At 43.9% G+C, this 15,115-nt stretch overlaps 1 protein-coding gene across 1 annotated transcript in view; it reads right to left on the bottom strand.

The window, feature by feature from the left end:
* Positions 1-589: 589 nt before the first annotated feature.
* Positions 590-15,115, bottom strand: part of LOC147365365 (uncharacterized) — a 74,305-nt gene continuing 59,779 nt past the window's right edge. Inside the window, exon 3 of the mRNA XM_086319062.1 lies at positions 590-1,129. The gene's annotated coding sequence lies outside the window, so the exon portion shown is untranslated. The remainder of the gene's footprint in view (positions 1,130-15,115) is intronic.

Raw genomic sequence — 15,115 nt, 5'->3', positions numbered from 1 at the left:
TAAATAAGTCTTTTTGGTCCAATTGCCCCTTGGAAGTCCAAGGCTTTTAGGTTTTGGAGAAGGCATCCTAGAGGAGCAGATTTTGAGGGCTGGGACTAAGAATTTCCCGTTGCGGCTGAATAGGAAGGGTAGACAAGGGCGAGGGAAAGCGAGGAGAAAGGTCTGAGAGAAAAGGCATCCCTGTTCTCAGGACCTTCTCAGAGAGTAATAAGTCTGCTTTGAAATGGGTGCCCCCTATTTCAAAGTCAGACGGAGCACAAGGCTGAGGGCCCAAGGGCCGTGGGGATCCTCCCGCCTAGCGCTAGGGCTTGGAAATGAGGCTAGAGAGAGAGGGAGAGAGGATCCAAGGGAATGGGATTTCACTCACCCTTGAAACAGATGGATGAAATCTGGGCTGGTGGGTGGATGTCAGTCCAGCAAGGCAAGTGGATGGTACCATCCCGGAGCTCGTCTCAGTTTCTCGGACAGGTCCAAGGGAGGGGACCACCGGAGGTGGGCTCCTGAGACCCAGTTGTGGTGGATTTTCCCTCCCAGGTTTCAGCACCAAAATGCAAAGCGAGTGCAGAGAAAAGGAGAGCAAGCCGGGCAGTCAGGCAAGAAAAGGAAATTTATTAGAGGGAAATGAGAGGGTGACTGGCTGTTAAGAAGAACCAGTGTCCTCCCTTTCTGATGGGGTCTTTCTTATACCCTGCCAATGAAAAATTCTCTGAAGGGATGGTTAATTTTTAGCCTGTAGTTGAGTCCTGTGGTCACATAGCCAGAGGTCTGGAATCCTGTGGTCTCCTAGCTTTGAGAAGGTAGGTGCCAGTGGGAAAACAGAATGCCATTTGGGCAATTTGGTCAGTCTCAAGGGTCGCTGTGATTTTATTCTTGTTTTTGAGGTCAACATAATGAGGCATTTCTACCACAAGCCCCCATGTAGGCCTGATCAGCTCCCAGGGGCACAATATCCTCATTTAGTGTTGTTTTGATATGACCGAGTGATAGTCCATCATACATACGGAGCACATCTTGTTGAAGCTTTAATCTGTTGGTGAGGATTTTGCTGTTTATCATCGTTGCTCTTGTAGGTGGTGCTGCAGCACTCATTGGGGTGCATGCGTCTTTAGAAAGATGGCTTTCTTGGGATCTAAGACCAGATGGGAGAATGTTAGATCCCAGGCTTAGCTTCTCTCGATAGTTTACTTTCAGGCATTCGGAGACTGTCAACTATCCTTCGTTTTGACAGACTACCTTCCCACCGACTGTGTAGGGGGTTCTTCTTACTCAATGGCATCCCTGCAGTAATTAGGGATGCAGAGCATCTTGGCCTGTGGTGGAGATTTGGGTTTTGTATTATTTCTTAAAGGTTGTGTGGAAAAGTTCCCTTTGCTGTTGACTTCCTGAAAAGTCCATGGTGTTTGGAATTTCTTTCTGCAACACCCACCCCAGGAAATGGCCTGAGGGCAGCTGTCATTGACAACCCCCCCAAGACATTTGTATGTTGGTTTAAACTCAACATTCAAAAAACAAAGATCATGGCATCCGGTCCCATTCAGTTCAGTTCAGTCGCTCAGTCGTGTCCGACTCTTTGCGACCCCATGAACTGCAGCACGCCAGGCCTCCCTGTCCATCACCAACTCCCAGAGATCACTCAAACTCACGACCATCAAGTTGGTGATGCCATCCAGCCATCTCATCCTCTGTCGTCCCCCTTCTCCTCCTGCCCTCAATCCCTCCCAGCATCAGAGTCTTTTCCAATGAGTCAACTCTTCACATGAGGTGGCCAAAGTATCGGAGTCTCAGCTTTAGCATCATTCCTTCCAAAGAACACCTAGGACTGATCTCCTTTAGAATGGACTAGTTGGATCTCCTTGCAGTCCAAGGGACTCTCAAGAGTCTTCTCCAACACCACAGTTCAAAAGCATCAATTCTTCGGTGCTCAGCTTTCTTCACAGTCCACTCTCACATCCATACATGACTCCCATTACTTCCTGGCGAATAGATGGGGAAATAATGGAAACAGTAACAGACTCTATTTTAGGGGGCTTCTAAATCACTCTAGATGGTGGCTGCGGCCATGAAATAAAAGACACTTGCTCCTTGGAAGAAAAGCTATGATCAATCTAGACAGCATGGTAAAAAACAGAGACATTACTTTGCCAACAAAGATCTGTCTAGTCAAAGCTATGGTTTTTCCAGTAGTCATGTATGGATGTGAGAGTTGGACCATAAAGAAGGCTGAGAGCCAAAGAATTGATGCTTTGGAAATGTGGTGTTGGAGAAGACTCCTGAGAGTCCCTTGGACTGCAAGAAGATCCAACCAGTCCATCCTAAAGGAAATTAGTCCTGAATATTCTTTGGAAGGACTGAAGCTGAAGCTGAAACTCTAATACTTTGGCCACCTGATGCAAAGAGCTGACTCATTTGAAAAGACCCTGATGCTGGGAAAGACAGAAGGTGGGAGGAGAGGGGGACGACAGAGGATGAGATGGTTGGATGGCATCACCAACTCAGTGGACACGAGCTTGAGTAAACTCTGAAAGTTGGTGATGGACAGGGAGGCCTGGCGTGCTGCAGTCAATGGGGTCGCAAAAAGTCAGACACGACTGAACAACTAAACTGAACTGAAGTGAACAGGTGGTGTGGTTGTCATTACAGGAAGTCTCCACAAGGCAGTACTTTCCCCTGCCCGCCTCTGGTTCCTCAGATAACCAGAGCCTCAGGGAAAGTGGGCTTCCTGGGCTGTGAATTGAAGTGGAATGTGCCAGAGCAAAATACCTGCAGCCTTGTGACTCACTGCTTCTTCCCCCTAAAGCTTCACACACCCGACCACCAGACTAACCCCAACCACAGCCACGGCACCCAGCTGAGGGTACTTAGGTGCTAGGAGGCTGCGCTCTCAGGAAAGAGGCTTGAGCTGGGACCCCCAGCAGCAGGGGATGTGCAGGCTAGGTCACTGTTGCTGCCATGATCCTCCAGGCTTTGATCCCACTTGGGACTCTGGTCTCAGCTGAGATAAGCAGACGGTTGTGATTTTCAAAGGCATTCAGAAAAAGTAATAATAACTAAAAAGGGGCTCAATGAAGGGCACCCTGCCAGGCTGTTTGGACCCCACCTCAGTCCAGCCTTGGGACTCAAGCCTAGTCAGGCTCCTGGGATGCCATAGAAGCCCAAATGAGGGAGGCTGGAAACAATAAAATTGGCATTGATTTTCTCTCCCTTCCTTTGACTTCATGCCGATGAAGCAGGAGTAGAGTCAACCTGCCCACTGTGCTTGATGTCAGTGTACAGTCAGCTGATTCAGGTATGGCATATCCATGGAACATGTCTAATTTTGGGGGGTGGTTTTTTTTTTTTTTTGCCATAGAGTTTATTGCAGAAGGTTGAGCAATGTGCTGAGCATCTGGTCCTTGTGGGTTATCTATCTCACATACAGTGTTCTGTGTATATGAGGAAGGAAGGAAGAAAATAGTCTATGTGGAGTATCTCTTAGAGATGCCCGTTTCTGTGTATATGTGGAAGGGAGGAAGGAAGCTGATAATCCTTGTGGATTACTATTACAGATACAGATTTCTGTGTCTATATTAGTCTCAACCTCCTAATTCATCCCAGGCCCTTCACTTTTTTCTTGAACTCTTGGTTTGAATTTGAATTCTTATAGTCTGTCTTTGGGTTGTAAATTCTTTTGTTTCACCTTTTTTATTTTGCCTAGAAGGGACATCTTGTGTTATTGGCTTCCTTTGTCTGTGTGAGATCCTTTAGGGTATGATCCTTCTAGATCTATCCCTGTGGCTACCAGTGACATGATTTCCTTACTTCAGTCTTGGTTTTTATGGCTAATAGTCCATCATATATATGTATATCATACATATATATCTTGTTTAAGCTTAATCTATTGGTGAAGATTTTGCTGTCTCTGTTGGTTATTGTGAGTAATGTTGCAGTGCTAGTTGGGGGTCCATGTGCCTTTTTGAATGATGGATTTATCATTGTGGAAATGTCAGATCCTAGACCTACCTTCTCTTGATAGTGTATTTTCAGGCATTCAGAAATGTCTTATTCAGGCATAAGAAAGTCTTCCTCAGTGATCAATGCAAAGGAATAGAGGAAAACAAAAGAATGGGAAAGACTAGAAATGTCTTCAAGAAAATTAGAGATACCAAGGGAACTTTTCATGCAAAGATGGGCACAATAAAGGACAGAAATGGTATGGACCTAACAGAAGCAGGAGATATTAAGAGGTGGCAAGAATACACAGAAGAAGAACAATACAAAAAAAAGATCTTCATGACCCAGATAACCACAATAGTGTGATCACTCACCTAGAGCCAGACATCCTGGAACTCGAAGTCAAATGGGCGTTAGGAAGCATCACTACAAACAAACTTAGTGGAGGTGAAGGAATTCCAGTTGAGCTATTTCAAATCCTAAAAGATGATGCTGTGGAAGTGCTGCACTCAATATGCCAGCAAATTTGGAAAACTCAGTAGTGGCCACAGGACTGGAAAAGGTCAGTTTTCATTCCAATCCCAAAGAAAGGCAATGCCAAAGAATGCTCAAACTACTGCACGATTGCACTCATCTCACACGCTAGCAAAATAATGCTCAAAAGTCTCCAAGCCAGGTTTCAACAGTACATGAACTGTGAACTTTCAGATGTTCAAGCTGGATTTAGAAAAGGCAGAGGAACCAGAGATCAAATTGCCAGCATCCGCTGGATCATGGAAAAAGCAAGAGAGTTCCAGAAAAACATCTACTTCTGCTTTATTGACTATGCTAAAGCCTTTGACTGTGTGGATCACAACAAACTGTGAAAAATTCTTCAAGAGATGGGAATACCAGATCACCTTACCTGCCTCCTGAGAAATCTGAATGCAGGTCAAGAAGCAACAGTTAGAACTGGACATGGAACAACAGACTGTTTTCAAATTGGGAAAGAAGTACGTCAAGGCTGTATATTGTCACCCTGCCTATTTAACTTATATGCAGAGTACACCATGCAAAATGCCAGGCTGGATGAAGCACAAGCTAGAATCAAGATTGCTGGGAGAAATATCAATAATGTCAGACACACAGATGACACTGTTTGGTGGTTAGACTAGGAAAAAAAAAAAAAAGGTCCACAAAAATAGAACAAAGGAAGGTCCAGGACCGGAGTGAAGACCTCAGGTAAAACACACAGCCCTCCTGGCTAGCCCAATTTACATAGGGCAGGCTGAGCAGGGAGGAGACAAGTGTATAAAAGGAGGAAGCCTAGAAGGATTGAGGCCTCTCTTGTCTTTTGGGTCAGCCCGGCCTCACTTCTCGAGGATGTACTATCCTTTGGTTTTCCTAAGAAAACTGAGCTGTAACACCGATTCATCCATCGCTTCAAATTTTTGCTGCAGCGAGACAGAACCGAGGAAATTACATGCCCCCCCTACACCACCACCCTTATGGCAGAAAGTGAAGAGGAAGTAAAGAACCTCTTGATGAAAGTGAAAGAGGAGAGTGAAAAAGTTGGTTTAAATCTCAACATTCAGAAAACTAAGACTATGGCATCCAGTCTCATCACTTCATGGCAAATAGATGGAGAAACAATGGAAACAGTGAGAATTTATTTTCTTGGGCTTCAAAATCACTGCAGATGGTGACTGCAGCCATGAAATTAAAAGACGCTTGCTCCTTGGAAGAAAAGCTATGACCAGCCTAGACAGCATATCAAAAAGCAGAGACACTACTTTGCCAACAAAGGTCCATCTAGTCAAAGCTATGGTTTTTCCAGTAGTCATGTATGGATGTGAGAGCTGGACTATAAAGAAAGCTGAGTGCTGAAGAATTGATGCTTTTGAACTGTGGTGTTGGAGAAGACTCTTGAAAGTCCCTTGGACTGCAAAGAGGTCCAACCAGTCAGTGCTAAAGGAAATCAGTCCTGAATATTCATTGGAAGGACACGCTGAAGCTGAAGCTCCAAGACTTTGGCCACCCGATGTGAAGAACAGACTCATTGGAAAAATCCTGATGCTGGGAAAGATTGAAGACAGGAGGAGAAGGGGATGACCGAGGATGAGATGGTTGGATGGCATCACCAACTCGATGGACATGTTTGAGCAAGCTTTGGGAGGTGATGGACAGGGAAGCCTGACATGCTGCAGTCCATGGGGTCGCAAAGTGTCCGACTCGACTGAGTGACTGAGCTGAGACCTAGCCTCTCTTGATAGTGTATTTTCAGGCATTCAGAGACTGCATTATACTGGGTGTTGTCAGCGTGCCTTCCCACCTACTGTGTAGGGGCATTCCCTTTCCTTAGGCTCTGCTGCCTTTAGTGTTTATAGCCTCCTGAGGATGCTCTGATGGGACTGATGGGACTTGATTTCTTGTTTTCATTTTGATTGACATTTCTGCAGTATTTAGGGATGCCTGAGCATCTTGTCCTGTAGTAGAAGTTTGAGTCTTAGTTTTTTCCGTGAACAGTGTGAGGAAAATTTACCTGTGGCAGTTGGCTTCCTGAAAGCTGGTTGTGTTTGGAATTTATTTCTGCAATTCCTGCCGCAGGACAAGTCCTGAGGACAGCTGTCGTTAACAGACCCCAACGCTAGAGAAACAGGTGCCAGTAAGCGTGGAGGTGCAGTTGTAGGTACAGAAAGTGTCCACAAGGTGACAGCACTTTTACCTGGCCACCTCTGGTTCCTTGGGCAACTTGGCTTCCTGGGCTGTGAATTGGAATGGAATGTGCCTGAGCAATTTAAGGGGTTGGGTCTCACTTCTTCCCCTTAAAGCTTCACCCCTCCCCTCCAGACTCTTTCCAACCGGGGCCACAGTACCCTGCTGAGGGGCCTAGGAGGCTGTACTTTCAAGAAGGAAGCTTGAGTTGGGGACCCCAGCACCAGAGGTCCTGGGGGTTAGGTAACATTTCCAAGGTCCTGGAAGATAGAGGGTCGGGTTCCCATCCTTGGGGAGCACTAGGGACTCTGGTCTCAGTCAGGGAAACCAGACAGAAGACGTTTAAGAGGGGTCTCAATTAAGGGCTTGATGCTCGGCTGTATTGACTCCACCCCAATCCAGTGATGGGACCCAAGCCTGCTCAGGCTCCAGGGATGGAATAGCAGTGCAAGTCAGGAAGGTTGGAGGGAATAAACAAGGCGATGCTTTTATTTTCTTTAATTGCATGCCTGTGCTATGTTGGAGTATATTAATTTTGCAGTTTTCTGTTTGTTGTTAGTGTATAGCTGCCTGATTCATTTATGACATATATGTACATATACATACCTACAAATTCTGTTTATTCCTTTGCCACAGAGGTTTTTTGCAGAAGGTCAGCATAGTTCCCTGTGCTGATCACCAGGTCCTTGTGGAGTATCTAGTATAGATACAAATATCTGTTATTTCCAACCTCCTAATTAATTCCTTGGGCTTTTCAATTTTCAAAAAATTCTTGTGTTTGCATTCTCAGAGTCAATTTTTGTGTTGTAATTTAGTTCCTTTGTATCTCTTTCTAAATTTTGCCTAGAAGGGACATCACACACCCTTGTCTTCATCTGTCCGGCTGATTTCGCTTTGTATGTGATCCTCCAGCATCCATTTCTATGGCTACAAGTGGAATGATTCATAATTTCAGTGGCGGTTTTTCATTGCTAAATAATAGTCCATTGTCTGTAAGTACCAGGTCTTTGCTAAGCTTTAGTCTCTCAGTGGACATTTTGCAGGGTCTGTGTCTTGGCTCTTGTAAGTAGTGCTGAAGTGAATGTTGGGGTGCACGGGACTTTTTGAATAATGGTTTTCTCAGGATATAGGTTGAGATGTGGGAATGTCAGATCCTAGGGTTAGCTCTCTTGAATTTTTTTTTTTTTCCTGCCACGCAGAGGCTTTCAGTTCTAGTGGCTGTTGCCAGTGTTCCTTCGGCCAAGCATGTGGGGGGTTCCCCACTCCTCCCTTCTCTTTCCTACATATATTGTTTGTAGACTTGTGAGAATAGTCATTCTTGACTGGTGGAATTTGATTTCTGGTTGTCATTTTGACTAGCATTCCTCCTGCAATAATTCGGGATACTAAGAATCTTGTCTTGTGGTGGTTAGGGTATTTTTTCTTTCATTTTTGTTTTCTTTTAGGCATGTGTGGAAAAATTTATGTCTTGATTGGCATCTTGTAAGTTGGGTGTATTTGCAATTTCAGTTCAGTTCAGTTGCTCAGTCATGTCCAATTCTTTGCAACCCCACGGACTACAGCATGCCAGTCTTCCCTGTCCACCACCAACTCCCGGAGCTTGCTCAAACTCACGTCCATCAAGTCAGTGACGCTATCCAACCATCTCATCCTCTGTCATCCCCTTATTCTCCTGCCTTCAATCTTTCCCAGCATCAGGGTCTTTTCCAATGAGTCCATTCTTTGCATCAGGTGGCCAAAGTATTGGAGCTTTAGCATCAGTCCTTCCAATGAATATTCAGGACTGACTTCCTTTACGATGGACCGGTTGGATCTCCTTGCAGTCCAAGGGACTCTCAAGGGTCTTCTCCAACACCACAGTTCAAAAGCATCAATTCTTTGGTGCTCAGCTTTCTTTATAGTCCAACTCTCACATCCATACATGACTACTGGAAAAACCATAGCTTTGAATAGACAGACCTTTGTCGGCAAAGTAATGTCTCTGCTTTTTAATATGTTGTCTGTGTTGGTTATAGCTTTTCTTCCAAGGAGCAAGGGTCATTTCATTTCATGGCTGCAGTCACCATCTACAGTGCTTTTGGAGCTCCCAAAATAAAGTCTCTCACTGTTTCCATTGCAATTTATTTCTCTAATATTTACCTCAAGACCTTTCTTGAGGCAAGCTGTCATTGATAGCACCCCCGGCCCCCTTCTGAATTGGAGGTGGCATTAAATGCCTTTGGTCAAGGTGTAGTTACAGAAAAGGTCCACAGGTGGCGGCACTTGTTGATGCCCACTCTGGTTCCTGGGGCAAGCAGATCGGATCAGATCAGTCACTCAGTCCTGTCCGACTCTTTGCGACCCCATGAAGTGCAGCACGCCAGGCCTCCCTGTCCATCACCAACTCCCAGAGTACACTGAGACTCACGTCCATCGAGTCAGTGATGCCATCCAGCCATCTCATCCTCTGTCGTCCCCTTCTCCTCCTGCCCCCAATCCCTCCCAGCATCAGAGTCTTTTCCAACGAGTCAACTCTTCGCATGAGGTGGCCAAAGTACTGGAGTTTCAGCTTCAGCATTAGGCAAAGCTGGCTTCCAGGGTTGTGAAATAGAGTGGAAAGTACCTGAGTGAACATTTAAGGGCTTGTGTCTCACTACTTATTCCCCGTAAAGCATCACACACACACGGCTTCCAGACTGATCCCAACGGAAGCCACAGCACCTTGCTGACTGTGCTTCAGTGCCTAGGAGTCTGCACTCTCAGGAAGGAGGCTTGAGCTGAGAACTCCAGCACGAGGAGCCATGGAGGTTAGGAGACTGTTGCTCCCAAGGTCTTCAAGGACTTGATCCCACTCGAGTCTCTGGTCCCAACCAGAGCACAGCAGGGCACATGCTTAACAAGGGCTCAACAAACACCCTGCCAGACTGTCTCAAGAACACAGCAGTCTAGCCTGGACACCCAAGCTGCACAGACTCCAGGATGGATCACACGCCAAGTCAGGAAGATCAGGGGAACAAAGCAGGCACCGCTTTTCTTTCTTTTTCTTTAACATCATGCCGATGCTATGTTGGAGGACAGTCGATTTGCAGTGTTGTGCTTGTCTTCAGTGTATAGCCGCTGGATTCAGGTATAACGTATCCACAGTGTATCTCTATTGCGGTTTTGAACTTTTTAACATAGATAGAAGGTCAAGAAGAGAGCCAAGCATCAGGTCCTTGTGAATTATATATCTCAGATACACTTTTCTGTGTATATAAAGAAGTTAGGAGACAATTTTTGTGGATTATCTCTTAGATACAGATTTCTGTCTTTAGAGATACAGATTGCTGTCTATATATGGGAGGCAGAAAGGAAGCGAAGAGGAAAAGTTAAAATTTTACATAACCTCCTGCTCGTTTTGCCTCTGTAACTCAGCTTGCTCCTTGCAAAGTCTGGATCACGTGGGTCACAGTCTCAGAAAGTGGGGACTTATAATACTAGGAACTGGAGCTTATCTCACTCACCCTTGTCCTGCTCTTTGCAATTGCTCAGCCCCTGAAAACCTGCTTAATCATGTCTGCCCACGTGAAGGTCAGGTATTCCCTCCCCATCTTGAGTGCTGTTCCCACATGCACGGAACCCCTTAGTTTAAACCAGCCTATTAGCAGCTAGTTGTGTTCACTGTCTGCCGGGAGCCGGCGAGAGACATTCCGCTCGTGACAAAGGTCAAGAGGAAGGAGGCTCGGCATACGCAAAGGCACGATCGAGCCTCGGGAGTCTCCCCGGATATTCTCGAGTATCTTCCCCCAAAAAAACCAGAGTCTGCCTACTTTATTGCTTTGTGCTCTCACCTCTGACTTTACTGGGGGCTGTCCCCTACCACCATCTCGCTCTCTCTGTCAAAGAGTTAACTTACAGCTCCAATTAATAAAGTTCCTGGGCAATTAGGAGTGTTTAAATCCAAACCCCTCAGATGGCTCTCTAACTCGCCTGACAAGTTTACCTGGACTCCTGCAGCTATGCATACGATTGTTTACAGTCTCCCAGCCTCGAGAGGCACGGGAAGCTTAAGATATTCAAATAGCTTAGAGCCTCTCAGAGAATTAGAAACTGTCAGAATAAGACTAGTAAAGGATTTCATTGATCAGTCAATGTTTGTTGCCAAGTTTTCACATCCCCTGAATTGTGTATTAATTAATATAGTTGGTATATAGAAAAAATAAGTAGTGGCCTTGGTGTTAGTAACTTTAGACCCTTAAGGTAATAAATTCTTTCCTTTGTTGTAAACCCATTACACATCCACCCTATAGGAATGCAATTTTATCTTTGGAAGATGGCGCCACACCTTAAAATAATTACTCTTAGAGAAAATAAGTCTTTGTTGATAAGTCCTTGTCAAGAGTCATAAAATGTTAATAGGCCTTCTGGCCAGAAGATGATGTAAATCACCTAAACCATTTGTATACGATAAATTTGCAGGAAAGAAACCCTGGTTTTTGATAAAAATCAAAGACTGCTGACTTTGCATCCCCTATTATCCTCTATGTGTAACTTAGGGTATAAAAGCCCCTGTTGAAAATAAAGCTACGGGCCTTGCTCACCAGCGCTTGGTCTCCCCATGTCATTCTTCCCTTTAACTTCCAGCTGAGTCTCCATCTGGAGCGCGGAACCCACCACGCTTACTAATTATGCCTGGGCTTCTAAGACCCACTCGAGAAGGTGTCTAGGGTGAGGCACCTTCCGCTATTCGAGAGGGTGCCTGCGGCCTACGTAAGTGGTGCAAACTTCTTGTCTTGAAGTTTTATTGGTCTCCCGCGTAAACCAAGCTACTCAGCCTCTTTTCTCCACTGAATTTTCCTACTGAGCTATCCTCATTCTATTATTCTTTATATCTCTAATTAGCATATAAATAGTCGCCTAGGCCGTCTCTCCTTCGAATACCCTGGATCAGCTGGGTCTGGTCCCCGGCAACTGTCTGTCTATAAAAACTCTGTAACCCTTTTGTTCAGGGCTCAGAGCTTAGACTGTTAACTCCTTGGTCCCGCCAGCATAATACACCTGAGTTCTCCAACTCTCCGAGTATGGTGCTTGGTTTCTCAATTACTGGCTTCTGCAACGTTTCTGGAGGCCCCAGCGAGATTCCAACCACGCCAGCCCCTTGAGCCATTGGACTGGTGGCTCGGCTGGGCTGGAGCAAAGGAACTCCAAGATGAACAAGGAGGCTTGCCGCCTGACAGTATTCCGGGGTCTCTTTCAGAGTGCTGTTCTGACTCTCCAGACAGCCGAGCCCCGACTGGACTCATTGGAGTGACGGACCAACTCACCAGGAATGGCCACAGGATCAGGTAAGGCCCCAGGGCCACTCCCCAGTCACGTCCTACCCCAACGGGTAGGAGAGGAGACTGATCATCTCCTTGGAGCTCCCAGGAAGGGAGCAACAGTTAAGGAAACCCGAGGACTCAGGAGAAGGGAGGCATTGTGACTGAGAACCTCCTTGGAGCTTCCAGGAAGGGAGTAACAGTTAAGGAAACCTGGGGACTTGGGAGAAGGGAGGCATTGTGATAGCCTCTGAAAGATTGTGAGTGCATGACTGCTGATTGAACGGAGTGAGAGAAATTTTTCTTTTTTGGAAACTGCAAAACCAATTCTTTTTGCATACTCAATTAAAAATATTTAGCTTGTTAAAAGGCCTGCCTAGGAAAAAGCTTGAAGTTAACCCTTTCCAGGTCCTTGAAATACATAACCCACTTTGCCTAAGACCTCAGCCTTGGGCAAATTAGAACTTCAAGCAAAGAAAAAAAAAGGGGTCAAAGAGATATTTTAAATCTCAAACAGAAAACTGTAAGATCTCTCTCTGTCTGACTGTCTGGATTTATGTATATTTCAGTGTATGTCTTTTGTTTTTTTCTGATAATACTGTTGAAGTTTTAAATGAGTTCTAATTGGCCTGAACAAAAGCAAGTGCTTATAAATCAAACAATTCCAAGTACAAGAAAAATTAACCTAAATAAATTTCAGATTCACATGAACTGAAAAATATTCAATATTAAATATCTAGTATTAATGTTTGTTTGCTAATCTAATAAGGAAAGTACGGTGTGTGTTTTTGGTAAAGAAGGTATAAAAAATAAAATTATATTTTATAAGGGGAAAAGACAGTAGGTTTGACTTACAGGTGGCTGTTACAGAAAGTGATTAAAAGGTTGGTGGAAAGTGGACCCTGAAAAAAAGTTTGGGGCATGGTTAGGACTAAGTTTAAAATAAATTTAATTAAGTTTACATAAATGAGTTTAAAGTAAGTTGGTGCAAAAACTTGAGTTTGGTCTTTCTGTGTTAGGAGGACATACTTTCTTCAGATGCTGAACTGCTTTTAATAATAGATCAAAGTTTCTTTACCTCTTAATTGATCTATTCTATATTTACCTTTGAAATCTTTTGTTAACTTTGGCTAAGTAAATAACTATTATTTCACAGTAACTTATACGAGCCTACTTGACTGTTATAAACCCTTTCGACATTTATTGACAAAACTTCCTAAATAACTTGACTTCTAGCTAACTTTGGGATGCTTCAGAGGGCCCCTGAGACATCCCAGAGAGCTATTAAGCTACCTGGGTTCACTGCACATGTTAAATTACATAAGAAGTAGTGTTGAAGGGGTGATAAATCTTTTCAGGTTATACTGTATGGTTGATGTTACTAATATAGATATCCTAGAATTATGTGAAATTCATATACATCTGATATGCCCTGATACTGTATTAAACTGTTATGACCAGGTTTCTTTATCAATTGCAATAGAATCAGATTTTAAACATGCTTCTATGGTTTTACTCTCAAGCCTTTAGAAGAATACTGCTAGTTCTTCAAGATTTTTGGAAAAGACTTTCTAACATTAAGCAGATAAACAAATTTTGTTATTAACAGTAAGCTGGTACCAGACTGGAATTTGGTCTTTTCTCTGTTTAGAGAACAAAGTTTTCTTAGAATGCAGCTTTTGATAACAGATTATGAATTTCTTTGTCTTTAAGTGATTTATATTTGTTTTTAAAATGTTTTTGTTACTTTGGTAAAGTAAATAAACATTATTTAAGATTGCGGGACATGTAGACAAAGCTCATTCTGCTTCTACAAAAAATAACTCCTCAAGGTTAGACTTTTGCTATCCAGATAGCCTTAAAACATGGCAATAGTCTGCTCCTAAATCAGGAAATTAAAAATGGATGAACAACAGCTGAAAATCAAAGAGCCAGGGCTATAGGAAATCCAGGATGGCCACTTGGCTTTTCCCGGCTCCCTGACAGACCTTATTTTTATTTGATGGGTTAAAGACTTCCCTGGCTACAGTGTTAATGCCCTCAGAATGAGTTCTAAAAAAAAAAAAAAAGAAAGAAAAAATTATGTTTCACTGAATATTAACTTCTAGTTTTGTTAATTAAGGTCTGTGCTTACTAACACTCACTTCTGAAATAGTTCCTTGTTATGTTACGTCGCTAAAAGATTTAATTAAGTTATTAAAAAGGACACTCTAAGATTGTTTCTAAAGCTTGTCTCAGTAACCAGTCTTTGGATAAAGGTCAGATGCTCCATGCTCCATACACCAGGAGATGAACACTTGGCTATTATCATTTAACTGAGTCGGATGACCTGGGGTATACCAGGCTATACCCAGTGAAAGTTCTTGACTTGAATTCTTGCTTGTGACCTTACTAATAACAGCTAGCTATATTATTTTCTATGTAGCTTGTTTCAGAAGATTATTTCTTACATTACCAAATGTGTGACTGAGCCTGTGATAAAATGCTGATATGTAGTTCCATATGAGATCAATAACGGTAATAATGTAGCTCTAGATATGAGAAGCAGCAGCAAGAGGAAAGGCCGTGGACCAAGAGGCTAGCAAGACAGGTATGGTGCAGAGACTTTTGTTACTTGCAAGGCCTGGCCTAGTGACAACACACTGAGTGACCTGTCAGTGGAATTTTTGTTAGACCTGGGAATGAGCCTTCCCAGCACCGCGGGTCACAGTGACCATGAAAGGCCCCCAAACATGGTCAAATATGTGGCTATGAAGGGGCCCTGTTGATTGAAAGTTGGCCCTTGCTGGCTGCCTCTACAAAGGTTGAATCATGACCACTACAAGATGCTGACCTTCAACACCCCCTTTGAAAGGAGTTCAGGATAGAGACAAAAAATAAGGCACTCTGTGCTCTGGAAAAAAAAAGAAAACACACACACACACACACAAACAGGCCTTCAGATAGTCAGATGTTTTCAGGTAAAGATTTTTATGAGTCCAAATTCTTGCATCTTCTCATACCTAGAGAAACACTAATGTCACGAATCAGTGTCTGGACCTGGTTCTCCTGGCTAGCCCCTCAGCAGCTTTCCTAAGTCTATTGATCTTTGGGCCATATATCTTTAACTTTCTTGTTAAGTTTGTTTCTCCAAGTAGTAGTACGACAAGAATATCCCCCAGCCAACACCCAGACAATGCTAGAACAAGCTGCCTTATCATTCTGCGGACTCTCAT

Source organism: Bos grunniens, chromosome 10, assembly GCF_055505025.1.
Source record: "Bos grunniens cultivar Pamir isolate PY7600 chromosome 10, Bosgru_T2T1.0, whole genome shotgun sequence".
Classification (NCBI taxonomy): domain Eukaryota; kingdom Metazoa; phylum Chordata; class Mammalia; order Artiodactyla; family Bovidae; genus Bos; species Bos grunniens.
Note: the sequence above shows the minus strand (reverse complement) of the source record. Positions and strands in the feature narration are given on the sequence as shown.